This window comes from Condylostylus longicornis, unplaced genomic scaffold, assembly GCF_029603195.1.
Source record: "Condylostylus longicornis isolate FDR11 unplaced genomic scaffold, ASM2960319v2 ptg000001l, whole genome shotgun sequence".
Classification (NCBI taxonomy): Eukaryota; Metazoa; Arthropoda; class Insecta; order Diptera; family Dolichopodidae; genus Condylostylus; species Condylostylus longicornis.
Genome location: NW_026577970.1, coordinates 7261951 through 7275630, shown reverse-complemented (window position 1 = coordinate 7275630; position 13680 = coordinate 7261951).

The following is a 13680-nucleotide window of genomic DNA, read 5'->3' as shown; positions in this document are numbered from 1 at the left end:
CTATTATTTTTCCCTATTATTATTTATTTTTTCATAGTATTCATACTTATTACTCGTATTCTTAATTTCTGATTATATAAGACCAAAATATTTGTCATATCTTAAATACCTAACATTTAAACATCTCTTTTACAAAGATTTAATATTTAGCTTATAATCCTAGCTATATAGGATAGAATCACAATTAATGAAAATATTCTAAAATTACTTTTTCCTATAAATTTAACATTAATGGAAAGAAAATTTTTGCTCAATGTTATTGTTAAACTTATATAAATTTAATCTTAAATATGAAATTAAATTTTTCTTTTTAAAAAATTTAAAATTCTTAATTTAAATAATAAAAAAATTTATATTAAATTTACTGGAAGAAAATTTTTCCTTAAATTATTTTAAAACTTTAATCCGATACACAAGGTTAAAATAAAAAAAAAATTTTTTTCTTCCTACTTAAGATGAATATTTTCTTTTCGAAAAATGTATAGAAAGAACTTCTCTATATTCGGAATGTGTTAAAATTCTTATTATATACATTGTATATGAACCACAGTATATAAAAATTCAAAATTAAGTATAAAACAAAAACAAGAAGAAAAAAAATTATAAGAAAACCCATAAGAAACTTAATAAAAACAACAAGAACAGCAATAATAATAAAGATGAAGAATAAATTCAACCTTAATTAAGTAATTTAATTTTTATACAAAATAAAATTATCTTTAAAATTCATGCATTCAATTTTTATCACATAAGTAAACACATACACAAGCACATATGTATACGAATTGAGCACATTTACCTAAATTGAGCATACATTTATCGAAACATATACACACATATTTTAATATCGAATATGTGAATGTGTTTATATTTTACACTCAAGAAAAATATCCATATCCTTAATTCACATCAAACAGTCTATAAATTTAGAAAAAGGAAAACAAAAAATAATTCTTTGTATCCACAGGAATTTCTTATTTTCTTCTTGAAATTTTTATTTTATTATTGTTGTTATTTTTTTTTTTTAACTGAACTCGAATGGAGACATGTGAATCCTTGAATATTTTTACTTATAAAATTTTTTTCTTATACTTGTACATATAAATTTTTTTTGTATATTTTTGTTCTTGTTAAATTTTCTTGTGGCTTATAATCTTAAAAGTACATATTATTATTAAGTATGTATGTATATATGGAGGGAAAAAATCTCATATTATTGATTTTACATAACACATCATATATTTCTGATATCATAATAAGTATAAAAGGATGTCAAGCATATATGTATAGGTAATTTATAAAATACGAAATTATGATCTGTATCACAGAATGTTACACCCATATGTGATGGGTGTATAATATAATCACAATATTTATTATAGTGCTTGTAAGCTATCCTTGAAAATTAAGGCATCCAATATGCTGTTAATATAGAATTTAACTCAGAAAAGCTAATTACTGAATTCCTCTTTATTCCTAATGAGAGAAAATAAATTATTCAAGATGAAATTCGTATAAATGCTTTTGTATTGGGACTTTAAATTGAAAATTAAAGTTTCGGAATTGAAACTCATTTATCGGACATTTTCCAGAAATGTGAATAAACAAATGAGAAATTTAGTCACTTTATTTTAGAAAATTCTAATTTCAATCAATATTTTAATATGTTTTCATAATCTATGGAAAAGAATGGAAAATTCTATTAAAGAAATGAGAAAATTTTTTGAAAATTTACATTTTAGGTTTACAAACATCGCTTTTGCAATTTAATTTTAGTAAATTTCGGGAAACTGTTTAAATATTTAAAGCAAAATTATTTTAAATTCTTCTTATAAGCGAGAATTACAATCAGAATGATTTTAAAACATGATCTGAAATTGGAATCAATTAACTCTAAATATGGTCAATTAATGTTCGTTTATTTTGAAGGTGACCTATAGCTATAGGTCAAGTTTCATGGCGTATTTATTATTACAACACATTGACTTCAAAAATCTGCTTAATTCCTTTTGTAAAATTGAAATTTTAATAGTCGAAATTGTTTTAGAAAAGTATTCATGTTCTTTAGGGAAAATTTCCTGCCATTTTTCTGAAGCAACTTAATATTCACTTTTGTGGCAAGTTCTCTGATTCCTATGTTTCTATAAAAAACATCTATTATATAATTTCTCTTATAATTCTCCTCCTTTTTTTTCAAACTTAAATATCAAAATCTTTACCTTTTCTTCTTAATAAATTTCATTTGATACATTTGTCTGGGTTTATTCTACATACATCCATCAGTCTATCTTCATTCAATTTGTTTTGTGTTTTTTATTTTTTTTACAATTCGCCCCATATTGTAATAAAGACAGAAGATCCATAAGAATTCCAAGTGAATAATAATAAGAAAAAAAAAACAAAGTTTGATTTTTCTATATCCGAAGAAAAATGTTATTTTTTTTTTTTGATTTCATCGATTTTAATGTACACACATGTTGTGTAGAATTTGGTGATGTTTCCTTAATATTTAACCTAAGAAAATGCTTATAATGTCAGTGAATTCAATTTGTTACGCTCCTTTTCTTAGTTTCATATGCTCTTATCATTTCCAACATAAATAATATACACACGTACAAATACCCTGTATAATAATATTAAGTGTATATGTGTACTAGTGACTATGATAAAAAAAAAAGAAAAAGACATAGGAAAATTTCTTTAGTCATGTGTACTTCCTTTAATCAGAGTACTACTCTATATAAGTTCCATATACGATAAAATTTAAGGAAATTTTATTTAAGAAAAAAAATAAAAAAAGCCAAAAACAAAAACTCATAAAAAGAATTTCTTAAAATACCGTAAAAGTCGCGTAATTCTTTTAAACAATATTTAGTCTTAATATACACACACGATATACGAAGAATTTCTTAAAGGAAAAGGAAATGTTTAAGTAGTAACATGGGAATATTTAAAGAACACTGACACCATAATATCATAATGACATTATGTACATTCGATGAACACGTAGAAAAATAATTTTTTTAGAATGATTTTGACGGCATCTTATAATATGAATGTGTAAACTTTTTGATTGCATGATTATAAAAATGTGTGAATTTTTTTTTTATTATTAACATGAAAAGAATTTCTTAACATAATATTAAATTTTGTATAAAAATTGTAGAATATTTTTTAAATTAAATAAAAAATTGTAGAGTTTGAATCCAAAACTCCCCACTTCGGTATTTAACAGCAAGCCAAAAATTTAAAAATCCACCGGTAACTTTAACAAATACTTCACATGTTAAGTTAAGCTTTGCATTGTAATTGCATAGGTTCCGAATTCTTAAATTACCCCCTAAATATTGCAATATTTGCAATTCCTAAAAATTTTCACATTTTATTTTTCATTTTCTTGCTTAAATCTTTTCTTCCTATTTTGAACTTAAGACAGAGTAGAAAAAAAATTAATTTACAATCCTTAGAATCAATTTAATGACCTTACAGAAATAATTAGGAAAATATTAAATATAGCGAATATTTAATATAAAAACAATGAGAAACCTAAAAGTATGCAATTTTTTTATTTTTAAATAAAAAGTATAATAATTTTATTTCAATCCTTTACAAAAATTTTTTTGAATGGGCAGTAATGTGAGAGCAAAAAATTAAATTTTTGCCGCAGAATAAAATAATTTAAGGATTTGTAGCTAGGTTTCTTAGAAAATAAAAATTGATTTTAATCAATAATAATTGATACTTCGTCCTGATTTATGTGAAAATTATAAAGAAGAAATATCATCGCGATTTTTTCTTCAAATTTAAACTATCTTTGTCTTGCAAATTCTAATTTCATCTGCCCTTTGAACTTGTTAATTTTTTCCGAAACTCGAATTTTTCAAAATTTATTCTCTGACGCAGTAAATATTCGGTTTTTCACTTTAATTAATTCCGAAATCAAATGATGGTAAAAAATAACGTTCAAGCTGTACATTTAAGCTACACGAATTTTTCAGTAGCAATCTAGATACTAGTAAGTTAAAGTGTAGATACTAACAACTTTTCATATTATTCTTTAAAATTTCAAAATACTTCAATATATTAATTCAATATAGATTATTCATTATAATATATATTCGCCATTTTTAAAATAACATTAATTTAATAAATTTAATTGAATTCTACTGCTATGACAGTATATTCCTTTCCAATATAATTAAATGTATCCTACTCGTATATGATAATCAAATGTGAGTACATTCACAAAAAAATATTGTTCGAGGATTGAAAATTGAAGATGAAAACAGAATAATCCAATTCTTATTGTTGGAAATGTGATAAATATTTTGTTTTTTTTATTTTTTTTCGTTATCTTAAATTCAGTTCCGTTTTCATGCATTCCATGCACATATACATTCAAAATTACTTATATGAAATACAAAAGAATTTTAAAATTAAGTTTTAAAATTGTCACGTTTACTTTTCACAATTGTATCTCATTACTGACACTTAATTTTGTTCGACTTTTTCTATAAAAAAAATTTAAAAGAAAGCAATAAAACCAAAAAAAAAAATATTATTTATTTCCTCAAGGATTTTTTTTCCTTCATATTATTTTATTATTTGTTGCTTTAAAATTAAAGCTATTTTTTGCCAAAATACAAAAACAGAGAGAAAAAGGAAAGATTTTTTGAAAAGGATTCAACCAAAAAATTTACTTATACTTGCTTGTATAAGAAAATCCTTTTTTTATTTTTTATAATTTTATTTTATATTATTGTTATATTATTTGTTTTCCACCTTTAAAGGATGTCTGAAATCATTGTTTTTATATTGTTATCAAATTTTATTTTTATGTTCTTTTTTTTTGCACAACAATGCATGCAATACACTTACTTTTATTTTTAATATAATAAAATATAAAAAGGATAACAATTGTTCCTTGATTTTGTTAACGAAATTTATTGCATGTTTTACTCATATATATATATATATGTTTCTATATATGTTTGTGTGTGATAAAGTGTTGTTTTTAGCTTCATCTTTTAATGCTACTTCATCATATATGGAATTTTATTATGGCTTTCCTTTATTTTTTTGATAAAATATTTTATAAAATTTTCTTGAAATAGAATTTTATTTTTAATATTATTAAGTATAAGCACATAGAGATTTGTTGTAAAGGATTCAAAATTTTATTCATATGGGCTTTTAATAAAACAATATTTTTTTTTGTTTCTATATTAAATGATTTTGGTACAAAAATAAAACTTTCGTCAATTTCTCTGCATAGTACAGAGTGGATAGATAAATATCAAAATTATAACGCTAAAATTGTTACGTTGAAGAGAGGAAGATATGGAAAGTAAGAGATATGGGAGGAGAGAGAAATCTTGTTTATCGTTTTCTTGTAAATGTGATTATTATGGTCTTGGGAGTAAAAAATTTTATTTTGTATTTACATGGCAGATAAACGAGAGCATCAAAGATTTCTTCGACATTTTTATATGAACATTTTGAGATTTTAATGTGATTTACATTCATTAAGAAATAAAATGAGAGATTAATAAAGTATAAGATGAAAGTAATTGGGGAATCTTATTATTTTCCAATGCGATCGAAATATTAACTATATAAGGTATTGATTTCATATTAGATTGCACATATAAGTACATATAGGATTTTGAAACAGAAATTTGAAAACTTACAAATTTCTGTTAGTGAATAGTTAGAAGGATGTGAATTTTAAACAGGAGAATTGAAGTAGTGATTAAAGTCATTAGGTTTAAAAATTATAGTTTTGTTTTGATGTATATTGTGGTTGTGATTGATCAACTTTTTTGAATACATTATTAGTAATGGAAATCTATATAAATAGATATATGGGAAATCTATTGCAATGCAGGGAATTCTTTGTAGAAATTAATGAAGTGCTTAATATTAGAATATACGCGATTTCAAAATTTTTAATTTGCTACAGGATGACCGAGGGTGATCCGAGAAAGCAGATCATTTAATATCTCGTAATAGCCATGCAACTGAATGAAAATAGCAGATTAATGCTTGTGAAAAATATTACATTTTTCAATTCATATCAATTTTGGTTTCAGACATGAATTATTTAATAGGAAAAAATACTTATTCTAGACGTACTTTTGTGCTGGTATTACGCCTTGTTATTTTATTTTACTTTTCTAAATTTTATCATAAATCAATCAAAATATTAAGACTTTAACCTAATAGCCATTTGTCAATTTGATTCAAACTCAAAAATGTTCTGTTATAAGCAGTTATAACCGCATAAGTACTTCTTGAAGTATAATAATATTTAAAGTCAAGTATTTTAATTGAATAATTTATAATAGTACACTGTTTTATAATTTCCCATAAAGAACAATAATGCAAATTATTCTATATTCTGTAATTTCATTTGATTATTTTTGGGTCATGACGAGGCAACACTATAAAAAATTTTGTCCCAAAACCGGTGTTTAATGTTTATAATGTTTGTAACATAAAAATTTTATTTAATAACCAAAAATTGCCGCAAAAATTTTCCAATGTCAAACCAAAAGAACAAGAAATAAAAAATAATAAAATTTAATACTCTGTTTAGAAAATTTAATTTAATAGTCTCGATCTCAGGTTATTTTTTTCGGTTTTTTTCCTTTTTTATTAAATCTTTGAATTAAAACATTTTATTTTGTTGTTCTCCCTTCTCATTTCCATCCTCTTATTCAATCATTTTCTACAAGTGTACTCAAAACGTATTCATATTTTCTTTATAAAATAATATTCTCTTCTTTTTCTCCTTTTAAATATTAAATATACCTTGAAAATTTAAGAAAATTATGCAGTAAGTTGTAAGGTATGTGTTTAAAAATTGTCCACACAGAAAAAAAAATTACACCAAAAAAAGCTTATAAAATAAAAAAAATATTCCTATATATATATAAATATATGTATATATATGAGTATGTGTAAGTATATGTAAGTAATATCATTAAAAAACCTGTAAACTTTTATTTTATACCCTATTTTCATACAACAATTTCCTTTAACATAATAAAATTATAGCTTCTTTTATTTTTATACATCCGTTTTACATATTATATGTATATTTAGTTGATAAAGCAAGGAAAAAAAATTTAAAATATAAATATATATATGCTTAGAAAATACTATAAAAGGACTTAAGAAAATTCATTGAGAAAATACCACATCACGAAATTAAAATTACAAATAACTATGAAAATGTGCATCAATAAACAAACCTACAATAAAGAAGAAAAATATAAGTCTAAGGTATATTATACAAAAGTCAATAAGAATGTATGTTAAATTAAAAAAAAATTATAAATACTGGGTGTTTTATATCAATTTTTAAGTGTAAAGAAAATAGTATCCTGATAACAGGATTTTCCACTCTAAATCACGAAAATTATTCTTAAAGAAATTTTTAATTGCGTGTTCTAACTGAAAAAATAATTAAAATTAAAAGATTAAATTTTGATAATGAAAAGTTTGCCTTTAAAAAAAATTTTCACCTAAAAGTATGCAATTTTTTTAAAATTATTTTTATTGCAAATATTGTTCCCAATTTTCTAGTTAAATGATAAATTTTAGTTAATTTTTAATAATTTAACAAAATTTTCTGTAAAATAATAATAATAATACAATAATATTTTCTGCTTAGAAAATTTAGGCCTCTACCACAATATTTTTGTTGAGATTTTTAAAATTAACAAATAATTCCTTAAATGAAAAGTTTGCCAGACGCTTAAGTTGTATAAATTATAAAAGAATTTCAGTTTCAATGCTCTATAGAGTAATATTCACATGACAAAAATCTAATATAAACAGATGAGTGGTATTATCTGCAAGTTATTATCTAAGCTACATTAAAGTGTTATTAAAGATTTCCGAAGAATTCCTTGGTCCATATCGAAAAATGTTTGATACTTTTTTGAATAAATCCTAAATTTAGGAAATTTTGTACATTTTCCTCCGGATTTAATTTTCAATTAAATAAGCTTAACCCTTTTGTAAGGCAAATTAAGAAACTTAATTAAATTGAGAAGAGTACCATAAACTCTTCCTTTTTCGAATAAACTAATATTATTAAAAAGAAGAACTTAAACGTTTTTTGGTTTGTTTAACTTTAAAATTCTTTAATTTGTTTATTTAATAAACATGCTCTAAATTTCACTTACAATTCACCATACTTTGTAATATATCCTTATACTTTAAACATCCTTTTTTTCGTTATCTAACGTCTTATATATCGCGAATTTTATAGTAATAAGAGCCTGTATTATATACACTTTATTACAGGTATATCTAAAATATAATGTACACATAATGTAAATAAATATAAAAATATATAAGTGTTATACATAAAAAATGTAAAAATATATCACAATATTATAAACGAACTTGATGCGATTTATGGAGTGTGCAAAATATGGTGTACTTCATTTTTATTATGTAAGGTTATATAACCTAGAAAAAATCTATACATACACAAAATATATATGTGCATATAATATTAAAGAAAAGCAGAATATTTTTTCTTTCAATAACGATAAAATCTTTCTAAGATGTATAAAAAAAATAAAAACAAAAATGTAGGAAAAGGATACAAAAATGAAAATTTAAGAGGAGTAAAATAAATTTCAAGGTTTCCGTTTCTATGATCATTGAGTTTAAAGTATAAGTAATTTGTTTTTTTTTTTAGAGTGTGCCATTTTAAATGAATCATTTGAATGTACTCAGTTCTCACTTAAAAAAAAAGCTTTATTAAAATAAATTTTAAGGTGAAACTGTTAAAATTTCTTAAAATTAAGTAGAAATTACATTGGCTTTTCCCCCAAAATGATGTTATGATTTTATTCATAGTTCCATCAAAAGATTACATTTAACATTTTAACATTTCCGAGTTAAAGGCAAATTTCTTGTGAATTTCGATTTTTGGAGTGTTAAAGTTCTCATTCCGATCTTTAGGCATCGGCAATTTCGTCAAAATTCTATGTCGACTATATCATGTGAGTACTCATCAAACCATTAATTTGAAGTACTACTTCTCGGAGAAAATTTTGTTGATAACTTCTTATTGAACTGAAGTAGTGAAATGAAGTGTATATGCTATTTGAGATTGCAAAATTGATTTCTTAGTGACCCGCCGTTCATAGGTTGTCGGCCCCGTCTATACTTAAGTTTAATAATCAATTTTATATATAAAGAATATTTTAAAGTATAAAAAAAAATTATGAAATTTGATTTATTTCAAAAATGAAAAAGAAAAGATAGAACAGCATGAAAATTCTTACATTTTCCTTTCCCATTTTCATCATAAAATGCATTTTTTCTTAATAATTTTTTTCTCTCGTCCAATCATAATCATAATATCCTTCTTTACTATATGCTTAACTCTCTCTCTCTCTCTGGTAATAAAAGGAGTAAAATTAAAATTTTATAGAATGTCATAATGGCATAGCAAAAAAAACGAAAAGAGAAAAAATATAAAATGAAAGATTAAAGAAATTTTTTTTTAAATAGAAGAAAACATGCAATTCGCTCGATCTTATTGGATTTTAAAATGAGGCAAATTATGAAAAATAACATGAAAGTAATGCTTGACTTGAAAAAAATAAAAGAGGAAAAATTTTAAATATTTTCGTTTGATTTTATTTTTCTTTTTAATTTAGATATTGTACTAGATATAGGATGAGAGAATTTTATTGATTTTATCATAGCAATTTTCCTTAGAACTGTTGTAAAAGAGTGTGTATACGATAAATGAAAAAAAAAATTCAAAGGCTCACTTCTAATTGCGTATACAAAGTTGTCAGTTAGAAAAACCATATCCTAGTATGGTTTATATATGTATGGTTTTACCATATAGAGGCGCAATAATAATTTATTTATTTGAAGAGTTTATAAGACCAAGTATTTTCGAGTGTTCTCATAGAATTCCACTTAATTTTCTTAGGTTTCGTTTTGATTTTATTGCCCTAAAATTTAATAATAATTTCTTTCTGTGTTTGATTTTGTATGAGAGCTTTTTTGTTATATAATTTTTGATTTTTTGAATTGTTCCTTATCTGAGCTTTGCAAAAACTTCCTTTCCGAGCTTTTGTTGGTATTATGTTTTTAGATTCGACTAGAAATCGTACTGCAATTGATGTTCCATTTATTTTTTAAGTCATTTCTGATAACATGCTTAAACTCTCACTCTTTTTTCTTTATATACATGAGACAATTAAATTTAATATAATTTTTTTTAATAAAGGAAAAAACAAAAAATTCAAGAAACCTAATATTTTACAATTTCATCCCTTTATTCTGTTTTTTATTTTTTATTTGTATATTTACAGATCCTTTTGAAATTTGTCATTTCGAATACAACAAATTTCTTATTTTTATAAAAATAATTTTTTTTAATGTTCTTACATTACACACAATTCAAGAATAGCATCAGATGTTTTTCATACATTTAAAATTTTTTTTTAAAAATTTTATTTTATGAATAATTTTTAAGGGTTACCAATTTAGCGGTCTAGCTTATAATAAAATTTGTACATATGTATGTATAGGTATATAAAAGTCAAATAAAAATCTTAATGGTTCAACATAACAATATCATAACGTAGCAGTTAGAATTTATATGATTTGAAGGCATCAATTTTGGGGGGAATTACTTTAGTTCATTCTATTTGCAATTCTGTTGTTTAATATTAAATGCTGTTCTGTTATTCTCGTCATAAGCATTAACATTTTGCAAAATTATTTTAAAAAATTATGACAAGGTATTTGTATACATAAAATTATTGAGGGTAATTTCAGAAATTGTAAAAGAATGAAGGTGGAAAGAAATTATTTAATTATTTTATGAAATCTACTCAAATCAGTTTGGTTCAAAGCTTCAATTGGTCGAGAAATTTTTTTAAAATTAAATAAAATTTTTTTTTTTTTAAATTTAAAATTTGTTGGCCTCTAAGGTTTTTAGGGGTTTACTCAAGCAGATTTCATAAAATCTACTTAAATCCATTTGATTGATTTAGCTTTAGTCTCAAATGTTTTTGGGTGTTTACCAGTATAGATTTTATAAGAGACCTCTCCTTTAAGTGCTGATGGAAAATATTCAGTAACATTGTAAAACAATCTGTGCTGCTCATCTAAGGCCAGTTCATCAAAAATGGGAAAATAGTTCTCAGGCCAGAATCTCAGGTACACGGGAATTACTATTTATCTCTTAACGGGCTATTTTGAAAGCTGAAGTATAAGTTGTAACTATAAACTAGAATTAGTTATGAAGTCATGAAAAAAATGAACTTCTATATAGGATAATGTCTGCTAATTTGATATAATTATAAGCGATTTCGGTGGTTGTTACCCCTCTTGAGGCATCTCTCTAAATTTTTCCATTGTTTAAAATTTTTAAGTTTATTAGGACTATTGGCCTGAACAGTGACTTAGATAAATGAGATATTTTAGAAATTCAACTCCAATACTGTGGTGAATTATTGAAATAATTCTATTTTATTAAAAAATCCCTTGACTTTGGTAACTTTTTGCGTATTTTAGTTTACATATTTATATCTACCATTAGACACCAATAAATTTACATGTATATCAGAATTACATAAGTATTAGGTTTCACAATAATTTCTTGAGTTTTTATTAAAAAAAAAAGAAATTTTATTTTTTATTGAAAATGAAATGAAATATTTCAGTTCTTTTAAAGGATATTAAGAGAATGAAATTGTAATGCAATACTGTAAGTACTTATATAATCAATTTCAGAAAAAAAAATTTTTTATTCTCTGTTATTAATTTTTAATATATTGAATTTTAATATTTTGAAAGGAAATTATTTTAGAAGGATATTTTTATATACAATTATTGGATACCTTCTTACTTATAGTCAATGATATTATTAGCATCAATGATTCTTATTTAAATATTTTGTAATAAATTAATTCTACTTATGAATTGTTATTGAATGCAAATCAAATATAATATATTAAGAAAATCTGAATGCTCTTTGGCACGATTTTAAGATTTTTTCGAAAGATTGCTCACAAATATTGGAATAATTGTTCGGTTCTATTAAAGAAAAGTGATTTATTTTTATATTTTTTTCGAAAACTTCTAAATGAATTCTAGAGAATTTGAAGCATGCAACGAGCATTCAAAATTGGAATTTTGTGCTTTTTTCGATTCTAACGTGAAAAAATCAATGCAAAATAGAAGTCTGGTAGAATTTCTCAAAAATTTTCATAAACTGCTCGTACCGTATGGCAGCCAAAGTGCGGCCCGTGGGTAAAATTAAGCCCTCTCAACTTCAAATTGCGACACATCATTCTGCTTCCAAGAAAGAATAATATTCGGTTGCAATTATTAAAATTTTAAAAATTTTTTTCAGGTCCATAAAATTTCATACAAATTTTTTATTTATTAGAACAAAACAATCATTTCTTCTTGTAAGTAGGTAATTGAAGAAATTCAAATGACCCATACTCACACCCACCTAATGCATATTTGCCTCATAACCCACAAAAATTTTGCAGATGGTTGCCTTAAGGTATTATTGTTGGGATATATTAAGAATGATATAAAAATATTTATAAGAATGGGATAAAATTTCGATAAATGTCTTATTTTAAGTTTTAATTGAAATTCTTGATAATTTTGCAACAAAATGTTATATTTCTGCGAATAAATTAGATTTAAAGCTGTTAAGTGTAGTGTTATTATATTTAACACCATGTGAAATTATTTCGCATTCTTTTCGAATTCTACTGCACAGCACTGAACTACAGATTATGCTGTTGGAATTTTTAACAATAAATTTCACTTCGATTTTCCATCAGAATAATTGAAATTTCATTTAAATTTATATGACACACTTGCTTTAATTTACACATAAGGACATCTTTACTATTTTATCATTTAAATTTTCTTTGAATTCCTTATTAAAATCTTCATTATATCTGAATATCTGAAAATTAAGTAACATATTAAATTTTCTTAGAAAATTTTTTGATAAATCTTTAAAATTCTTATGTATTCTTCTAATTAAAAATAATATTGATTTACTTAATTTTAGAAAATAATAATTATTTATTAGAAAATTTTATTAATAATTATTATGTGATTATTATTTATGGAACATTAAATAAGAGAGAGAGAAACAGAAAGAAAAAATTAAAAATAATGATTTTAATGTCCTTGAACATTGAGGAAAATAATTGATAGATTTCTATATAAAATATAATTATACAATTTTCATTAATAAAGTTTTTTGTTATAATATTATCAGTATAGACAAATGAAAATTATTTATACATACTTAATATGTATAAATAGAAGTCTGTATAATATTATTATTTCTGAATTCTAATGAATTGATTATAATTAAGTATTGATTTGTCTTACAATTTGAAAATAATTATTGTGTTAGCAGACATTTCTTAATGAGAAGTATTGAAATTTATACACATATATATATTTGATTTATATTTTATTCCAATATTATGATCACTATAATTGGAAAAATTTGTGATTTACTATAATACTACGTAAAAATAAAGTAAATAGGCATAGAGAATGAATAAATATAGTAGGTCACCAAATACATTTTGTCTCTATTTCATATGAATGAAATTGGAAGAAACGATGAATGAAAAGTAGTCA